Source organism: Bactrocera dorsalis, chromosome 4 (genome assembly GCF_023373825.1).
Source record: "Bactrocera dorsalis isolate Fly_Bdor chromosome 4, ASM2337382v1, whole genome shotgun sequence".
Taxonomy (NCBI): domain Eukaryota; kingdom Metazoa; phylum Arthropoda; class Insecta; order Diptera; family Tephritidae; genus Bactrocera; species Bactrocera dorsalis.
The window spans coordinates 8528198-8550139 of NC_064306.1; the positions used below are offsets into that span (position 1 = coordinate 8528198).

The 21942-nt window shown below is 32.6% G+C and overlaps 1 protein-coding gene across 2 annotated transcripts in view; it reads left to right on the plus strand.

The window, feature by feature from the left end:
- The window catches only part of LOC105232207 (uncharacterized), a 226128-nt gene that overhangs the window by 120801 nt on the left and 83385 nt on the right, over positions 1-21942 (plus strand). For both annotated transcript variants that reach the window (XM_049454205.1, XM_049454204.1), the window contains exon 3: positions 20116-20312. The gene's annotated coding sequence lies outside the window, so the exon portion shown is untranslated. The remainder of the gene's footprint in view (positions 1-20115; positions 20313-21942) is intronic.

Here is a 21942-nt window from a genome sequence, read left to right on the forward strand (position 1 = left end):
ATAGTTTGGAAGTTTTTGAAATGATTGTGGTGATAAATTTACACCAGAAATTTTGTGAAATGCTGTCGAGTGTACACTGTCTCGCAGCATACAAAATCGGTTACGATTCGAGTACTTCTACCCGATTAATTAACTTGATTAGCAAACCATTCATTACTTATTTCAAAAAAAAACCTAAAGAAACAAAAATGTTCGGTGAAGTGTGTCATGATTTTTGGCTTCTAAGAAAGGTAGTTAGGCGGCTTCACAAAAATCGGGGTCGCTAGTATTGAGATCTGAAGAAAATACACTCAAGAGATCGGCAATATTCGAAGACGTCAACTGTTTTTTTTCTGAGCGAAAACTAGGTATGAGCCTTTAACTTGATACAGTGAGCCCTTTAGATCTTAATGAAGTCCACCACGGTTTCGATGATAAATTCGACGAGATCATAGAAAAGAGACAGGGAAACGTCTTAAAGATTATCGAAAAATTTCAAATGAAAAAGTTGACTTATCTTGACGTTCTGAGCTGGCACTCTAATGGATGTTCGTATTTCATATGGCAAGCTTTACAACCAATTGGCTTGTGTAAATCCACCCATAAATTGCGTTAAAAATATTGAAAATTCATTCTCATTTCGGAAAATTGCCGCATAACGCTAAAGATAAATATTACATAATAAATTTTTAACACGCTTTTATTTGTTGAAGAATTTCATGCACTCGTACTTCCAACTCATTATCGGCATAACAACAACGACATGCATGCAGGGATAAATGCCGAATAATTTATGTACAAACTGTTGGCTGTTAATTTCCACATCCGGCGCACAATAACAACAGCGCACGACAAATCAACCAATCAATCAAACAATCAATATTGGAAATATCAACAACAACAACATATACAACAATGTTGCCTAGGCAGTCAATATTTTTGCATGAATGCACACACACATGCATATTTACGCGCTGTTAATTTGTACTTAAAAAGCGCCGCACTGCGGTCACCAATGCGCCGCTTCGGCAGCAGGGACGTGGCACGTTGAATAAATGCAACATTGCAACATGCCACATAATGATGCATGTTGTTGTGGTTGGCATGCAACTATCCGTGCATATACCCGGCATGCGTGTTATTATTTAAAATAAATTAAACAACACTTATGCCGCTGCACGCCATAAAGTATGCAACTCGTTTCGTGTTGCATGCAATTTTCGATTATTCACACTGACCTCAATGTCCACAGCGCACTGGCGTGACACTAGAAGGCAAAGGGTGCATGTTTGAGCGTTTGTATGCATTATATAGTTGTATATGCATATGAGGGTGGTACTTAAAAAATTGAAATTGCGATTTTTCACAGCTTCTCAGAAACAAGTTGGATTCAGTTTTAGTAGAACTTAATACAACGGTATTGTATGCCATATTTATTAGGGTGGCGTTTAAAATTCCGGAATTGCGAATCTTCACAGTTTTTTCAGTAATTTTTTCAAAAAAAACTTTAATTCCCATTTACAAATTTTTAATTAATTTTATACATATAAAACGGTATTTTCATACTTTAGGGTGGTCCTTAATAAAACTAATAAGTTGCTTTTTGCCATTTTATGTAGTCAATCAGTAAATTTTTGCCAACGGGACTTCAATTCTGTTTTATGAATTTTTAATTAACGGTATTTTGTATACTTAGGGTGGTCCATAAGATATCTAAAACGCTATTTTTTCACTTTTATGTACTCGATCGGTAAAAAAACATAAAAGGCATCACAATTCCAGCTACGAACTGGGTCAAACACATAACGGTTTTGTAACTACCATACATCAGGGTGGTTCTTTATAAATCTGAATTGTGATTTTTTTCAAGTTTTACGTACTCAGTGAGTAAACACTAAGTTAAATATATCTGAATCCGATTTGGTAAGTTCAAAACCATATTTCAAGAAAATAAAAAAATTGAGTATAACGACGGATCTTTATATTTTCAAAACGGGATGAAAAAATGTTCCTCTTAACTTTAGCAAAGACTCTGGGTATTAGAAGAGAATACATCTTCTTTATCGAACCCAACTTTCAGCTTTTCTGTTATAAAAATTCTCTTTTTACATTTACCTACCACCCTAATGTGCGAACATATGTCATTCTGCGCGCCTGTTGACAAGCATGTTTGCTTTAATAAACTCATTTCAGTACAAAATTTACCGTTAATAACAACCACAACGGCGTATATATGTATTACGCACGCTCACTATAAATTGTGTCGCGCAGTTATTCAACGTCATTGATCGATGACCCGGTAGGAAATGCAAATACACGCACGCGCGTACACAGCCTGGCGGGCATTAAGCCACCGCAGTGCGCATAAATCAATGTGTGTCGCATATTTTTCACATTAACGGTAAATATATGTTACCGCCATACTTAATTCACGTATGTATTTATAGTTGCGGATTTTATTCGCTTTCAATTCGTTTGCTCGTAAATTGCAGCCTCAACTTTTAACTTCCGTTTTGACTTTTTTAAACAACCAATACAACCGCTTTTAATTAACTATCTCTTGTAGGCTTATAAATATGTAAATTGTATTGGCAATGTTCGCACTTACACATGCGCACACTTGTTTTCTGAGTTGTGTTGACATGTTTGACATTTTTGTGTAAAATTTATCAGTTAACAGTCGTTGATACCTGATTTATTGATTGGGATTAAAGAACAAGGAAAAAATAAATTAAAAGCAAAACAATTATATTATATAAAATATACGTACATACATATATACATACATACTTTTAAATTTTTTTTGTTATAAAATTTAAACCCTTGTGGCAACTTTTTAAACTTTAACTATACAACGTTTGAAAATATTTCCAATGTTACAAAAAAGTATGCATTTAAAAACAGGTGGCAACTCCAGTAAGTTTATACAACAAGCCATTTATAACAGTATTTTTTTAAGTCACAGTTCTTTCAAATTTTGAAAAATTGGTTCGCATATTTTAAATTAGGTGGCAACCTTGACAACTTAAGGATCAAACTTTTGAAAACAAGATAAAACGTCATGTGGCAACGTCTTAAATTTTAACTGTAAAACGTTTGAAAATATTTTACAAAGAAGTATGAATTTAAAAACAGGTGGCAACTCCAAAAAATTTGTACAAAAAACCATATATAGCAGTATTTTTTTAAAGCCACAGTTCTTTCAAATTTGAGGAAAAACTGCTTTCGCATATTTGAAATTAGGTGGCAACCTTACCAACTTTAACGGTCAAACTTTTTAAAACAAAACCTTTTCTATATTCACCGTTATTATAAATGTTCAAACTAAAATATTATGTATTTACTATTTTAAAACTACAATTAGTTACAAATTAACTAATGTATTTTTGAAATTAGGTGGCAAAGCCATGAATTTAAACTAACAAACCAACAAACAAATATTTTTGTATCAGCATTTGAATCCACGGTTCTTGCGAATTTTCAAAAAATTATTATTTTTTTAATTAAAAACAGGTGGCAACCTCATATAGTCATAAATCAAATAACAAAATATTAAATTTGGCTATTATCATTTTACATCTAAGCTTCTTGCGAATTTTCAATTATGCTTAGCAATTATTTTTGTTAAATTTTAAAACAGGTGACAACCTCATATACTCAATGTTTTGAAATAACAAAGAAGTTTATATACATATACATATGTACAATTAAATGGCAACATCTTTAATTTAAACTGGTAAACGTATGGATAAGGTATTTCTTTTAGCACCCGCTGTTCAAAAAATAATAAAATCTGGCAACCTCGTCCAATGTTTTTTTTAAGTAACGTTATTTGAACACATATCAAATCCATATAGCTTTACTTCTTTTCGTATAAAAATATTTAAAATTCCAATAAAAGTGGCAACTCCGTACGAACGTCGTTCAAAAAATTCATTATGAAAATACAAATAAAAATTTTTGTATGTCGATTTTGAAAACAAATTTAACTTTTGAATTACTATAAAAAATATTTTCAGCCAGGTGGCAACGCTAAAATATGAGTTTTAACAAGACCAAAATTTTCATATATGGGATTCTGTAAGCTTCGTATTTATTAAGTATTACTCTCAAAACCGTTTTCAATTCATAACTTTTTTCTTCAGATCTGACTCTGTATTTTTGATATGCGAGCAACCACACATCGAAAGCCTTCTTTATGATGCTTGTAATCCTATTTGTATAAAAATCCCACTATAAGGTCTTAAACCATATAGTACAGTTAACTGTGATGTTATACCGAGATTCTTTCAGACCCAAACATTTTTTTCCTTTAGCTCTTGGAGATTATTTGAACCCGAGTCCATTTAACTTCGACGAACAGCTTACTGTTGACATGTTTGAGATGAACTGTAAGATGGCTGAGGTCTTACGTGATACCGCTAGTTTATGGACATACTTAGCTTTAGGGCAATGTATGCCAAGTACGGCCTGAGTTAACCGCTCTAACGGTTCTTCATTTGAGTCCATGTAACATCAACGAACAGCTGACTGGATGATACGTTTTAGCTGACCTATCTTACGTCTTAAGTCTAAAGCGAATTCGGGAGCTTCTAAAGGTGAAAGGCGTATTACCTTTGGAACAAATTTTCTATTAATTGAGTTGTGCTGTTGATTTGGACTTCAAATTTGGAACAGTCTAGTCAAAATTGAGCTTGACGATAGTTTGAAAGTTTCTATGGATCAAGCAAGCAAAACAATCAACCTTGCTTCCTTATGGGATTTTCCAACGATTTTCACCCACCCACACTGCTTTCAAATTCAATTTAATCTTCGCCACTTCAACCATCCTTGGCTTCTTCAAGCCAATACCGCCCACGGCACATCTCCTTAACAAAAAAGCCGAAAACCCAAGTGCCTCGGCATGGAAATTGTACAAAATGTTTCAATTACTTGTCAGCTCAGCTGTACACAATGGCAGCAAGCAACAACAATTAAGATACAAATCTGCGAAAGTTGTTTTCACTTTTGCCCCACACCCCCGCGTACCACGGCTGCGGCGCTCCCCTTCAGCTATTTGCTATACGCCTTTGTCTTGAGCGTGTTTTTGTGCGTTCTGTTGACTTTTTGCTAAGAATCAAAATTTACACAAAATAACATTGAAGCCGCATTAATAACAACACACAACAACAATAACAACAGCAAGTAACCACTATAATAACAACTATAACAATGAAAGCACTAAGGCGACGCGTGCAGAAAGCGCCAATTGATTTGCGTGGATTTACGCGGTTTCGGGTGTTGGCACTTCCCGGCCAAAAGCCGACAAGCAAACACATTACAATAACAACAAATTGCAGCAAACAATCATAGCTGTCGAAAACAATTAAGCAAACACTATGGCAACACTGGTGTAGAAGACTGAAGACCGCGGCGTTGCTGATAGCGGTAGGCGTTAGGGCGTTTCGTTGTTGTTGTTATTGTTGTGGTTTTTGCTGTTTCGCCAAGCGAACTTAAGCGCTGCCACAAGGCGCGGTGGGCAAACTATATACATACGCCACTTTGATAGATTTGTGCGCCGGAGAGAGAGAGAGTTTATATTCACATAAACGAGTATATCTAAGTAACAAAGCAAAGGTGAAAGGGAAATGGAAATGGAAAGAAAAAAATTTGTAGTGAAAGTAAACAAAAGGCGAAAATTGAAGAGCAGCGAAGCGTATTAAATTGAATTGAATTAGAGAGGCGTAACAGTTGGTAGCGAGAGGCAGCAAGGCTTCATTAAATATATCAACGACAAAAGGGTGGTGGTGGGGCAAAGTGTATAAAAGAGTAACAAAAAGCTCCCTGGAGGGTAGGCGGCCAGAGACTTTTTCGTATTATTCAACTGCATTAAGTGGGATTTCGGCAAAGTGAATTGGGCGCTCTCAGCCATTTGCCTGTTTCTTTCACTGCTCATTTAAATAGTTGGCAACGCGGATATTGGTTATAGGGCGAAAAAATGCGCCTCAAATTTTCATTTAATCGTAGACGAGGTCATAAAGTAATCAACGAAATTAGTGGGTGTTAAAGGGTGTTTCATTACCAGATTACAAAAAGTAGGTTAGTGTTGTTAATAATTTAAAATTGTAAATGAGTTAAAGAAAAGTAGTATTTTAAATTAGGTTACATGGCTGATTCCTCATCATGGCGGCGGAACACACATAGACTATAATACGAGTATACAATCCTAGGATCTAGGAGCAGCCTAAGGAAGACTTCATTGCGCAAGGTACCGCTACCATTCCCATCCTTTAATTTCCCGAAGTAATCGGTTCTTTGTAAGGAAGACTTATGACGGCCTTCCACCTTTCCGCAATAGACTTTCGACTAAAACTTTTTGGCCTTCCTTATTTCAGTCATTTAGATTGCGAGTCCTGCGTTATACAAGTCTCAGTCGTTAGTTGCGCCACTCCTATGAGAATTGTTGAAGAATCGTCTAATTTTCAAGAATTTTAATGTCCACCAGAAGGATTTCCCTCTGCTGCTTGATGAAGTAATTGAACTAGAACTCTAAAGTTACAAGCAGCAGTGACGATTTCGATGCAATTATTCACCTTGTCAGGAGATATCAAGGACTATTTCCCTGTCTCAACTGAAAAAGCTAGTCAGAGCTCCTTGCAGGTCTCTAAAAGTTTTTCTATAGTCTCTATTTATATTTGTATACCATGAGTTTGCGTCCGTTTACTGTCTATTACTAGGTGTCAGTTTTGTATATGCACTGATAAGATCACTAAGTTATTACAGTTTTTACAGCATATGAGCTTTTGGCATCACTAATTTATTACTATCATTGTCCTTCTCCTTTTTTATGGCCAAATTAATTAACTTTACGTCGTGATTCATTTCAATATTGACTTTTTGAAGTAGAAATTTGTTTCACTACGGAAGAAAAGGAAAAATCGAACAAAATTTCTCTGAAATAATAAGTAATAATTTGAGTCTAACCCGAGTCTAACATAGTCTATAACCCCAGTCGAAAACCCGAACTACTGACTTTGATGAAACACACGCCCGAAGGGCTCTTTACATATCAATAAGTCTTCTAACAATATGCAATGAAATTTAGAATTCAGAGTAGGTACTGGACCAATAATACGTTAATAAACCCACAACTATACTTTGAGTGCTAGGTAAACTGCAATTGTCATAAAAAATCCCACATATGCATCTCCAAAAGTCAAAATTTTTCATAAGTAGCAACAAAACTTAGCTTGATGAAGCAATTAATACAAGGTTATGACCTTGAAGAAAAAACCCAACCTACAGGAATAGTAAAAACTCTGAAACTGCAGTTATACAATACAATGAAAGTAGCGATTTCAATTCAAACTGGTCAAGTGACAAAGGCATAGTCAGGTGGGTGGGTGGTTTAGATCCCGATAAGAAAAACAATAAAAATTAGAGAAAAGGATTCATAAAAGGAAAGGACTTAAAAATAAAATTTTTGTGAATTGAATTTTCAAAAATTTCTAAAATAATCAATCTACTACTTATTAATTCTGAAAATACTTATAATCCCTAAAACAAATGTAAAGTTTTCCAAAAAGCATAAGAACGGTCGCTAAGTGTCTCATATGTATACCAATTTTTTGAAATTTTTATAAATCAAAATGTTTTTGAAAATGAAATGGATTTATAATAAAATGATAATATTTATTTTTTCTTAGTTTCCTCTTAGATTTGTTCTTTAAATTTTAATTATTTTTTCTTTTAATTGGTGTTTTCCGAAAAATATTTTTTTATGGTTTTTAAAATAAGTTTTTCTGATTTTTTTTTTTAAATTTAGCATTTTTAATAACAAACATTTTTAATTTTTTTTGTTGAGCTTTTAATTTTTTTGTAAATTGGTTTTTGAAAACATATATACTTCTTTTAATTTTCAATTAAGATTTTCATTAAGATAGTTTTTTCCTTTTCGTATAAGCAATTTCATTAACAATTCATTTAAATTCTTTTTTTGTTGAGACTTTTTTTGGAAAATAATTTTTTTTTAAATTTTTGAAGTATGTTTAATTGTAATTTTTTTTTTGTTTATTTGTATATTCATATATGTATTTACATTTACATGTATATAATTTTTGTTTTAATTTTTACTAACTAGCATTTCATATTTATATAATTTTTTAATTTCCCCTTACATTTATTCATTAAATTTTAGATATTTTTTAGTTTATTATTTTTTTTTGTTTTTTTTCAAGTAAGTGTCCTAAAGATTTTGTATTTTTTATTAACTGTTTTAAAAACACATTTTTGTTTGGTGAGTTTTTAATTTTTTCGGAAAATATTTATTTTTTTAATTTTTAAAATAAAATTTTGTAAATTATTATTTTTTTTTTAAACAGGCATTTATAATAACAATTACATAATTCAAATTTTTTTTATTTTAATTTTTGAAACTTTTCTAGAAATAAATTTTGTTTTAAAACTTTAATGTAACTTTTTTTGATATTTTTTGGTTTTTACTTGCTTACCTTTTTATATACATAGATGCCACATTTATAATTACACCATTTTTTAATTTTTTTAAATTATTTTGGAAAATATTTTTTTCCAATTTTCCATTTTTTTTTATTTAGATGTTTTTTAAATCCTCTTTCGATCTTCATAGCTGTTTTTGAAATTTGTTTTGAATTTTTTTTTTAATTTTTGAAACTTTTTTGGAAAACAATGTTATTAAAAATTTTATAAGGTATTTTTTTTTTGTATTTTTTTCTGTTTTTCTTACTTACATATCATTTATATTTATATATATACATTTTTTTATTTTATATTTTTGAATATCTTGAGGTAAGTTTTTAGTAAATAATTTGTGGTTTTTTGTGAGATTTTTTTTAAATTTTTTTCTGAATCTCCTTTGACTTTTCATAGCCTTTTTTCACACAAAATATTTACAAAAACAGAAGCTATCAAACGGAAGTGCAATCGCTGTTCAATTAAATATTTACAGCATCTTTATTAGAATTCTTTGTAATGTTAAAAAATGTGAAAAAGCACTTCCTTATTTATAAACACAATTTAATTAAAACAACAAAGCATAAAAAGCAGCGCATTATCTGCAGTAAATCAATTTTAGTGCAGCAACATAATAATATTTACATGGCTCATAAAGCTAATGGCGATGCCGACACACATTTGAAAAAAAAATAATTTTTTACTGGAATTTTAAATCAGTGTCAGTTGATAAATAAAGCGCCTCATTTTATTGGCAGTTTTTATAATGAAATTGTAGCATTTTTATAGCGCGCAAACTTTAATTTTTTTTAATTATTACTGTGTGTTTTTTTTTTTAATAAATTTTTATTGTTTTATTTCTTTTTATTTAATGCTTATTGTTTGTATTATCTTATACTATTTATTATGTTTTTTAATTATTTATCACTTTAAGTTGTTTTTATTTTTATCCGTTTTTTTTCTACAAATTTTTATCGTTTCCAGCTTTTCACTTTATTTATTTATTTTTTACATGCTCGAGCTTTGATTGTCATTTTAGCCTTCAGCTGCGGCTTCTTTCAAACAAAAAATTATACAAATAAATAGATTTCGCATTTTGCCACACCGCAGTGTTGCATTTTCTTGTTGTCGCTATAAAATCCGCTTTACTATGCTCATTGTTGTAGTTTCCAGCAAATTTGTCTTTGTTATTTGCCACACACTCACACACCTATATATGCACAATACATGTGTGCGTTAAATTGTATTGCTTTGATAGCCATTTTATTAGCAGCCATCATTCATATTTAATTTGAGCGCGCGATAAAATTTACAACCAAATGTCAACAAAGTTTTTTTCTTTTGAAATTTCCGCCTTTATTTATTTGCACAGACAGCGCTTTATCATTTTTAAAAACATTGTGCAAATATGCCATAGCAATGCAGCGCTTTCCTCTCATAAAAATTAAATTAATTAAAATGCTTTGTTTACAATATAAAAATCATGGTTAATTATATAAACAATTTGTTGCGTTGCGCATCTGTCGCCGCCGCTGCTCAGTCGCAGTCAATTGCGCTGATTTCATTTCATAATGCACTAACGCATTTTACACAATTCAGCAGCTCATTTTAAAGGTTAGTTTATTGCTCATTTTAATTGCATTAAATTATTCAGTTATTAGTATTTTGTTGGCAAGTCGAATGGGTTTATTGTCTCATTGACTAATTTGTGCTGTTTTAAGTGTCAATGTAGTAATTCATTTGACAGCTGTTGAAAAATATTAAAATTATTTAATACATAATTGTTGTTGTTGGATATAACCACTTTTAATTAGCTAATTAGCTCAATTAAGTGGAGTGTTTTCGGCGTTGAAGAAAGTTGCTTAAAAAATTAAAGCCTTTTAAAGTTCAATTAGTAAATAGAGTGTGAGAGAAAGAGAGGCAGAGAATTGAAGGCAGGTTCAATATCTAAGTAAAAGAATAAAATAGCTAATATTTGCAAATCTTTTCCAACAGCATGCTGAATTTGAGTAACCTAACCTAACCTATCTAATCTTTTACCGAGGTATTTTAGGGTTTTCGTCGTTTGAATTGTTTCTGAATGAACATGCATGCTCACCTTCAGCGAGCTGTGTTTCCTCTAAGAGCTCAGTTATTTCCGCAGCTGCGTTAATACCGAGCGGTATGACAACGGTAGTTGTTGGACATTCTGACATTTAAAAATCCATCATGTATGGAACCCACATTTGGTCCAAGTATGCATACCTGCGCTGCTCCAGAGATGAATTTCTTTTTCTGAGTGCTGTCACTTGTATCGTATAGTATTTCTATGTCTTTGAGAAGGCTTCGCATTATTTTCATCAAGTTAAAAGGGTATTTTGAATCGGCTTTCTAGTGTGTCTATCATATTGAGCCTATCAATTGCATGTTGAAGACAGATGAGAAAAAATAGAAAGCTTTAAGACGGGAGACCTTCCCGCTACAATTAGCAGCTCGTATTTGAAAAGACTGTCTTAGAGATCTCTAATAACCTTTTTTTCTGAGTGCTAACCAAAATAATATTAACTTTTTTGAACCCACCCTAATGAGCATATATCTTCTCCTTTATTGGCGTAGACACCTCCTCAGCAGTTATAGTCGAGTTTACAATAGCGAGCCAGACGTTCTTCCTTTTCGCAGTTTGGTGCCAATTGGGGATTCCAAATGTAGTCAGGTACTTCTCCACGTGTTTTTTCCAACGGAGTTGAGGTCTTCCTCTTCCTTTGCTTCCTCAAGGCTGCTGCATCGAATACGTTTCCAGCTGAAGAGTTTTCATCCATTCGGACGACATGACCTCGTCAGCATAGCCATTGTCTCTTAATTCTCTGAACTATGTCAATGTCGTCGCATATCTTGTACAGTTCATTGTTCCATCGACTGGGGTATTCGCCGTTGCCAATTCGCAAAAGAGCATACATCTTTCGCAGAACCATTCTCTCGAAAACTCGTAACGTCGACTCATCGGTTGTTGTCATCGTCCAAGCCTCTGCACCATATAGCAGGACGGGAATTATGAGCGACTTATAGAGTTTGGCTTTTGTTCGTCGAGAGAGGACTTTACTTTTTAATTGCCTGCTCAGTCGAAAGTCGCAGCTGTTGTTATTGGTGTTGAAGCTGGTTCCAAGATATACGAACTTATCTATGGCTTCGAAGTTATCACTGTCAACAGTGACCTGGGAGCCAAGTAGCGAATCCGACGACTGTTTTTTTAATAACAAGAGATATTTCGCCTTGCCCTCGTTCACTGCCAGACCTATTTGCGTTGCTTCCTTGTTCAGTCTGGAGAAAGCAGAACTAACGGCGCGGGTGTTGAGACCGATGATATCAATATCATCGGCGTACGCCAACAGCTGTACGCTCTTAAACGATTGTACCTGCTCGATTAAGCCCTGCAGCTCGAATTATTTTCTCCAGCAGCAGTTTGAAACGGCTCGGAGAGGTCCTTACCGATCCTGACGGAGCTTTTGGTCTTGCTCAACGTCAGTTTACGCAGCCGTATTCGTTTTGCGGGGATACCAAATTCAGACATAGCGGAATAGAGGCAGCTCATTTTAGTGCTGCCGAAAGCAGCTTTGAAATCGACGAATAGGTGATGTGTGTCGATTCTCCTTTCATCTTTTCCAAGACTTGGCGCATGGTGAATAGTTGTTGATTTGTCAGGTCTAAAGCCACACTGATAAGGTCCAATCAGTTTGTTGACGGTGTTTTTTAATCTTTCACACTGTGCGCTCGATAGACCATATATGCGATGTTGAGGAGGCTTATCTCACGATAGTGTGCTCAGGTTGTGGGATCTCCTTTTCTATGGATAGGGCAGAGCATATTTAAATTCCATTCATCGGACATGCTTTCGTCCGATCATATTCTACAAAGCAGCTGATGTATACTCATATTTAGTATTGTTTGAATAGCTCGGCCGACAATCCAACGGCTCCTGCCGATTTGTTGTTCTTCAGATGAGTAATTGCTATTCGAACTTCTTCGTGGACGCGCAATAGAAAGTCCGCTCCATCAGCATCGATTGGGTAGTCGGATTCACCATCTTCTGGTGTTATGTTTTCTCTACCCATTCAGCAGGCTGGAGAAGTGTTCTCTCCATAGTTTTAGTATGCTCTGGGCATCAGCCACTTGATCACCTCTGGAAGTTGTACACGAGTATGATCCGGTCTTGAAACCTTCTGTTAGGCGCCGCATATTTTCGTAGAATTTTCGAGCATTACCTTTGTCACTCATCTTGTCAACGAATTGATAAAAATTTTAAATTTGATTTTAAAATAAGGATATTTGATGAAGAAACAACAAAAAATTGAATTACAAAATAAAAACGCAAATTGATTTAAAGTTTAAAATATGAAAAAAAAAAATATATTATAGGTAAAAAGCTTTAAAGCGGATTAAGAATATTTTGATATAAAATATTTAGTTACTTTTACAAATAATTTTTTTTTATGCTCAAAATTCAATAATGAATCGTTATCACATTTATATACCATTTTTAATTTAATAAAGTAAATTTTTAGTAAATCCCATTTAAATTTTTTTTGCGCAAATATTTCACTTTTTTCTTTTAAATTCATGCACTTTATGATAAAGACCCAAAAACCGCCATAAAACGCGCACAGCTCCAGCCAACTGCACTCAATAAATGCAAATGAAGTTATTGACGCGCGAAGCTGTAACGATAATAATCACATTATATTATTTTATTTCACTCCATTTTATTGCATTTTTGCATTTACACATTTTTATACACACACACACATGTGTATGAAGAAAAAGCGGCAACAAATTTTATGACACATTCGCCCAAAAAGTATGAATAACCAATAAATTATACGCGAAAAAATATTTTGTCTGTTAAAAACATATAAAATATGTAAAAGCATTATAGAAAAGGATGGAAAAAAATGGGGAAAAAGCAATTGAGTTGTCGCGCATAAACATGAGCCCAGCGCGTCATAACAATTTTCGAAATGCGCAGCAGTGGCACCAGACGTGCTAATGCAACCTTGAGTGTGAGTGTTTTGCAAACAAAGTGAGCCAGTTTTTTAAACGCCAACACTTGCTGGCTTATTCTACAAAACCTTGCGAGCACACAAACACATACATACAATATAAAGTACAGCCAACGCGCGCGCTTGCAGTCGCCACCACTTCAGCGTATGTACTTCTCTAGGTCTGTAAGTGTGGGTATTTCGATATGTGTGTGCATGTGCCTGTAGCTACGCCTTTATTCACCTACCGTTATGCCGAATGTCAAATCAATGCGACACCATACACAAACAAGCGCTTTAACGCATACACACACACAGCGGGAAGCCTTGAAGCTTTTTTAGAATTTTTTCCAATCTATATATACACACGTAAATATATATTTAGAGGATTTTGCATTGCTTCCACTCTGCTGATTGCTGATTTGTTACAGCTGCTGCTTTGTTGACCCATAAAAAAGTCGTAAATAAACAATCTTTGACTCGTTGCTAAAAAAAACACTTACTTATATCTACATAGCGTACAGAGAGCGCGTTGAATAGCAACAACAACAGCAACAACTTTGCAATGGCAACATGTAAAAATCGCGCAAAATAGCAGTCCACAAACACACTCACACATATATATATACATGACTACAAAGCAACCACTCAATCCCGCATTGGCAGCATTACAATGGGCCACCGCGTGGTATGAGCAACCTTTCAATTTTTTGTTACACGCTCACGCAATCAACTCAAAAATGCGTGAGTATGTGTATTTTTTCAGCTGCGCCACAATAATTTGTTAGCGTGTTTTGTTAAAGCGTGCATAAGCGGCACAGAAAATTACAACAACAACAAAATAAATAAATATATATTTTTGCTATTGAAAAGCAAAATAATAAAAAATATTTTGTGCTGGAAAATATCTATAAAAAGGATGAGAAATAATAAAAAATAATGCGCACACAGCAGGAAGTGGCCTTAAAAATTGCTGCTTAGTTGCGAAGCGCAGTGGTTTGCTGCAGCGCGGCATTACAATTTGTTACATTGTCGCGTCGCTAAATAGCGGGAAATGCAAAAACGCGAAGGGCTTTGCACATACATACATACTATATATACAAAAATACAAAATTATAAAATAAATAAAATGTTCGTTTTGAAAAAAATATATGTATATGTATGTGATCATGAGGGCACGTCCGCGCTACCACATTTTTTGAAAACTATATTTTTTTAATTATTAATACTTTTTTTTAAATAAAAATCTTAGTAACATAAATTTGTTATTTAAAAAAAAACTGTCATAATATAACATAAATAAAATTTTCATTTTGAAAAAAAAAATGTATATACATACATACATGTATGAAGATGAGAGAGCGTCCGTACTCATATTTTTGAAACAAAATTTTTTATAATTTAAAATGTTGACTAAACAGAACTCCTAAAAACAAAAGTTTTATATTTTTTTGTTTATAAAATTTTTTTTAAATGTTTGCTAAATATAAATCCTGAAAAGAAAAATTTTACATAAACAAATTTTTACCAAAAAAAAGTTGTTTTTAACATTAACTAAAAAAATTATTTCTAAGATGATACATATATACAAATGATACATTAATTTAAAAAGGGATATTTCTTTCAAATTAAAAAATTTCAATTTTTTTTTTAATTTCAAAACAATGCAATTCTTGAAAACGGCTCTAAAAGCTATTTAATATTTTTTTCAGTTATTAATAGTAATTATTATTCTAAATCTATGTAGAAAAGCACCCTTATCTTAATTGTTTAAAATTAAAAGAACAAAGTGTCTTAAAATAAAAATAAAAAAATATTGAAGAAATATTTTGAAAATTAATCGAAATTTATTTCTACGAAAATAAACAAAAAATTTATTCAAAGCTTTAATTATTTTTTTCTAATAACAATATTCAAATGCTTTGAGCAACAAATTTTAGTTAAAAATATTAATTTAAAACTAAAATTTTTATTAAATTTTTTATTGTAAGCTTTCTGCAATTGATTTAGAGCAATTCCTTTTTCCAGTAATATTTTTTATTGATATTCCCATATCAATTGAAGAAAGCTTAAAATAATTTTTTATTAAAAATTTTCATAAAATATATATATATATATAATATTTCAACATATTATTTAAAAATTTTTCATTTTATGTTGAAATATTTTAAAAGTACTTTTTTTTAATAGAAAAGGCTTTCAAAATGATTTTGGTGCAAGTTTTTGCAAATATTTTTCAACATATTTGTTTTAGTTTTCCTCAAAATATTTCTTAAGAATATTTAATTTTTTTTTTATACTTTCTACTTTTGGTCTTTTTTTTTTGTTGTCGAAAAGCTTTCCTAAAGTATTTTTGGAGAATATTTTGCATCAAAACATCGTTTTTTTCTAATTTTCCTCTGAATATTTCTTAAAAATTTTTTTTGCCAAAAAACTATTTTTAGAATTTATTTAGAAAAATGTTTATACTCAAAATAAAAATTCAAAACTTTTTTATAAATTCTTTATATTTCATATTATATTTTCTTTAAATTATTTTTCATTAATTTTAATATTTAATTTTTAATATTTAATTTTTTGTTTATACTTTCTATTTTTGGTGTTTCTTTGTTGTGGAAAGGATTTCCTAAAGTATTTTTGGAGAACATTTTCCATCAAAATATCGTCTTTTTTTTAATTTTTCTCTAAATGTTTCTTAAAAATTCTTTTGGCAAAAATTATTTTTTGAATTTTGTTTATTTTTTTTTATAAATTCTTCATATTTCATATTATATTTTCTTTAAATTATTTTTCATTATTTTTGAATAACTAAATGCATGAGCATGACGCTGATCAAATTGTTCGCGTTTATTGAGCCAATCAGGTCTTCTACTGTGGTGCGTTCTCTTTGCCATTGCACACATTCAAAGAAAGTGTGTTCAGCGTCGTCTTCTGTCGCGTCGTTTTATAGGCATGACGGCTCTTCGAATTTTATCATTCTGTGGATATACTTTTTGAATTATCCTTGAACGGATAACAGCCGAGTTGTGTAAAAGTAAAAGTTTCTTCGAATTTATACATAAGTTTAGGTCTTTTATTACTCTGGTCGTCCATCTGTCGTAAGTCTTATTCTCCCATCTTTGTTGCCATGCGGGTATCGTGTCTTTTTTTTATTCGTTCAATTGCACTCTTCTTATTTTCGAATATTTTCGTTAGCTCTCACAGCTTTTTCTTTTTGTATGCCAGAAGCATTGGAACATTACTTATAAATCGTACTTATAGCTAATATTGCATCCTTTAATACTGTTCGGTATGCAACTCCGAGGTGCACATCTACTCAGATCTCAGCTCCTTATAATAGAATGCTGATTATCGTCGCCATTAGAAGCTTTCTCTTCCCTTGACTGGGGCTATGTTAGCCATTAGTTGGGAGATGATTTTTGATGCCTTTCTGCGGCGTGCTGGATTTGAACTCAAAGGTTAATCTGAAATCCAGTCTTACAGCTAGGTAATTTATTGCTTTTTGTGTCCTAAGAATATCCGCAGTTGTTTGCATAGTTATTTTAAAAGGTATGTGCTTATTTGTTAGTAGTCGGAGCTCTGTTTTTTCCGTAACGAGCTGGAAATTGTATAATTCGAGCCATGCTTGCGTCCGTATCATGACCTGATTAAGCTTTATTCGCGTTTCCTTACCGCTGCAATGCCGTCTTCGTAGCCAATTAAGTGCAGTTCAGCTGGGCCTAGAATGGATCTTTGTGCTTATCCTGACGTGACCGCTATCTGTCCTTTCGCTCCATACCAGAGCTCTGAAGTAGTCGAAGATTCTAAAGGTTTTTTCGAGAGCATCGATCATGTCCACCCATCTAGCGCCGTTGAAGGCTTTTGTATCTAAAGTCGCCAGAAACATTATTGTTTTGTATTTGTGCCATCTGCGCGGCTTCTAGATTTGATCTTCAGGGTCTAAAACCATGTTGTCTAGGGGGAAGTCCTCCAGCTTCGTTGATAGCCGCTCCGAGTCTGAAACGAAAACCTATAAAATACTATAACTAAGGAGTAAATTATTAAGATCCTAACCTAAATCAATAACTAAATACGCCAGAGACATTAAATATTACCACCGAAATGGCTTGGAAGAACTTTAAATGAAAATTGTAGTGAGGATCTAAATTTACTATCATTTTATTTTTACTTTTACTTAAACTACTCTACTGCCCTAGATCTAGTTTCAGTCATAAATTTTGCACTTTTGAATGTAGGATATATATGGGAATGTGTTTATATTCTGGAGTACTATATTTATATATATGATATTATTTAAGTACACACACAATATAAGCATCATGAACCTACGTGCATCTACGTGGATTATTCGGGATTATGTCAGCTCGTACAAGACGCAAAGTGGCACTTTGACAGTAATTCCTTTTGTATGTATGTATGTGTAGGTCTGCAACATACTCAAAAACCCAACTACAGCAGCATATATATAGTACAGATATACTCAACCATAAGTTTACATTTATATGCGCACTTACGTTTGCACTTTTATTTAAGCGTTTTTGAGCTACATATATACTTCACATAATATACGTGTGTACAACTCTATATAATATACATACATACATATATGTATGTATGCTTATTTCTATATATTTTTCTCAACTCCGCCATAATATTTTCACCGCTGAGCCACAACGCATTAAGTCTGTCTATTTTAATATTAGACACATTGTTATTTGTATACTTTTAGGCGCATAAACGGGCATTAAATCTTTCGCTTTACTTTGCAAACACTTGACAGCTGACAACTCACGCTTAGCTACATATTTACGGCAATAAACGGTAGTTGAGGAATTTCACATATTAAATTATAGCTTTAAACCACAGCAAGTGCTGCATACCTTTAGGCGCTGTATAATAAAAAAGGGGTTTTGGCAGTTTTGCATATGTGCAACACATACTTTGCTTGACAGCGCTGTTTTTAAATGTGACACTGATTGCCTTTTATAATATCAAGTGTTAAGTTATAGCTTTTTGTGGTTTCGAAAGCACTCATTAAGGTGTTATTTCAGATGTAAAGTTATGTGTTATAACTCTCCAAATTGCATAGCTAATAGCATAATATTTTGAATCTTGCTTCATTATTATATGCACAAGAAAAATTCCAAAAATTATGCAAATCGGTTGACTATAACTTATAGTTCCCATACAACAGTTTGTTCAAATACGCATAATTGTGCTATAACTTGCTAACTGTAAGAGATAAGCACATGAAATTTTGTGAGTTGCTATTTTTTTATTTGCATAACGTTGACACCAAAAGCCATTGAAATCGCTTGACCGTAACATATAGCTGGCATACAACTGGTTGTTCAGATATGCTATTTTTTGCCATAAATCCCACACTTAATGAGTTAGCAAGACCAAATTTCGTGTAATATTTACTTAACTCACATACAATGTGGTACTAAAAACCAGCATTGCACAATCTTGCAACTACAACAAATTGCTTGCATATAGAATAGAAAAGTATTTTCAGTAGCGGCGCTCAAAAGTTTGCTAGGAAAATTGCAGAAAATGATACATTTTTATTCCAAAACTATGAATATTTTACTATTGTTCCAATATTTTTATATCAATATTCAATAGAAAAGTATATTTGTCGAGGCGCCCAAAAGTATGCAACAAAATTTTCAGAAATTGAGAAATTTTTATTCCAAAACTATATTTTGCTATTCGTTTAATATTGTTTTTATTAATATTCAATATGAAAGGAATTTCTCTAGCGGCTCCTAAAAGTATGCTCCAAAAATTGCTTTATTTCTTAATATTTGTTCAGAAACTATTACGTTTTTTTCAATATTGTTTCTGGAATTATTTAATAGTGTATTTTTTTTTCAAACTTTTTAATTACGTAATAATTTTCAATTCAATAGAAAAGTATTTTTGTTGAGGCGCCCAAAAGTATGCTCCAAAAATTTCCATTATTTCTCAATTTTCATTCAGCAACTATATTTTATTATAATTTCAATATTTTCAATTGTTCGATATTCAATACACAAGTTGTTTCAGTAGCGGCGCTCAAAAGTATGCTACAAAAATTGTTTCTACCATAATATTCATTCAGAAACTTTCTGTTTTTACTATATTTTAATACTCTTTGTTCACTAACTTGTTTCTGCAATTACTTAATACTACATATATTTTTTTCAAAATTTTCAAGACAAGTTGTTTCAGTAGCGGCGCTCCCTGTTTTACTATATTTTAATACTCTTTGTTCACTAACTTGTTTCTGCAATTACTTAATACAATATTTTTTCAAAATTTTCAATTACGTAATAATTTGCAATTCATTAGAAAAGTGTTTTAAGTATCGGCGCTCAAAAGTATTCTACAAAAATGGCATTATTTCTCAATTTTCACTCAGCAACAATATTTTACTATTATTTTTATATTTTTTGTTCAATATTTTCTTGCAATTATATAATCCGATATTTTTTCAAACTTTTCAATTACATAATAATTCATTTTCTCCACAATTCGATTACTCATCGAAAGATAATTAATTAATTTTCCTTAGCAAATCAAAACTAAACAAAGCGAATTTAATCACAACATTCTAAGCGATTTGCTATGCATGCATTTTCATTTTCATCTTTCTATGAATTCATTACAGCTTGCAGCCAAACGCGCGCGATTGCAATACGAGTGTAAAAGAAATCCAACAGCTGTGGGAAAATCAGCGCAACGAATTCATATCAAGCTTTGAACAGACTATTTAGGGTAGCAAAAAGCAGCGAAAGAGTGCGCAGCAAAGCAGTTGAAAAATACGGATAAAGCAACAATAACAAGCAGCAAAAACAGCAGTTGCAGGTGAGTACCAAGCAAAACTGCTATAAAATGCAAAAACAAAAAGTAGTAATAATATTGTATGGCAACTTCATGCAAGTCCGATATTTTCCAATCTTGCTTTCTGGGTTTATGCTGCTGCTGATTTCATATGCAATCTTTTCGATTTGCGATATTTCTTGCAATCTATTTCTACGCTGCAATTTTAATACACTTAGAGTGTTGCCAAAGGCAATAAAAATGCAAGCAACGCTTGGCTGGACCAAATGCCAGTTGTGTGTGTATGTATGTGTGTGTAATGGTGAGCAGTAATAACTAAGCAGCTGCAGCAGAAATTATGCAGCAACGAAAAGGTTATAGGGCACAAATACACGCAAACTCGCACAAACACACACATACATACATATAAAAGGTCATGCATACAAAGTAAGCGCGCACACACATATGCAATGTTCAGCGTGAAAAATTGTAAAAAATAAAAACAGCGCAGTAAAGCAGCAAATGAATGACTGCGCCAACGAATTATGTCGAGCAATATAAAACAAAGCATATTTTTAGGTGCAGCTGCAGCTGCCACCAGACTTATGCTGGCCGCATGGCCAAATGATTGCAAGCTGGCAAGCGCATACATACTTATATGCATATAGAAGTATAAAATTTCAAATGCGCACACACGTACACTAAGAAATTATATATATATATATATGTATGTGTGTACGAGTATATATGCATACCATGTAAGCATATACATATGCCTTTGCCTTATTCTAACTTCGATTAGTTTAGTTAGCAATAAACCAATATTGGCCATGCATTGCATGTCAGCATTAGCCATTTACGTTACGTGTGTGTTCGCCGAATTTGGCTTGCAACCAGCTAAAGGTCGCTAAAATATATGAAAAATATGGCAGCATCAACTAATGTAAAATGCAAGCGCAGCTCAGCTGTGCTGCTGTGGCAGAATTATTGCCAACAAAGCGCGCATAAAATATGTGACGACAAAAATTGTTCACATACTTTTTAATAAATATTTACCGTTAATACTTTTTCATGCAACATACGGTTTTTATGGGGATTTAACTTTTTTAATATTTTTTTTTTATTTTAAATGCATTTTTGCCGTTTCTATACTTTTTTTTTGAAAATTTTGTTTCTAAACCTTTTGAGATTTAGCATTGAAACAGTTCACATTCATTATTTCACCAGCAAAAAGCTGTCTTATAGATGCATAAAACTATGTTTTGATATACTATTATCAGCAAAAAAGTAGTAAGACCTTGTTCATAATATTAAAATACTCATTTTATTCTAGAAAAATCAACGTCATCTTCCTCAAAGTATTCCTCTTTGGTGCTGTTCAAGTAACCCTCAACAATACTCTTGTGTCAACGTTTTTTTTAGTCCTCGAAACAGTCAATTTCCGTAATAGTCTTCAACGCGCGTTGCGTCTTACGTTTAATGTCTTCAATTGACTCAAAACGGTTTTCCCGGAGCAGTTTTTTGAATTTGAGCAGTCGCAAGGAGCTAATACGATGGTTGTAGCACGATATTGGCTGACAATTTGAGCAAAAGCGTTCGAAGTATCAATACAGTACGCGACGGTGCATTATCTAGATGCAAAAACCAAGAATTTTAGGCCCATATTCCGGCCTCT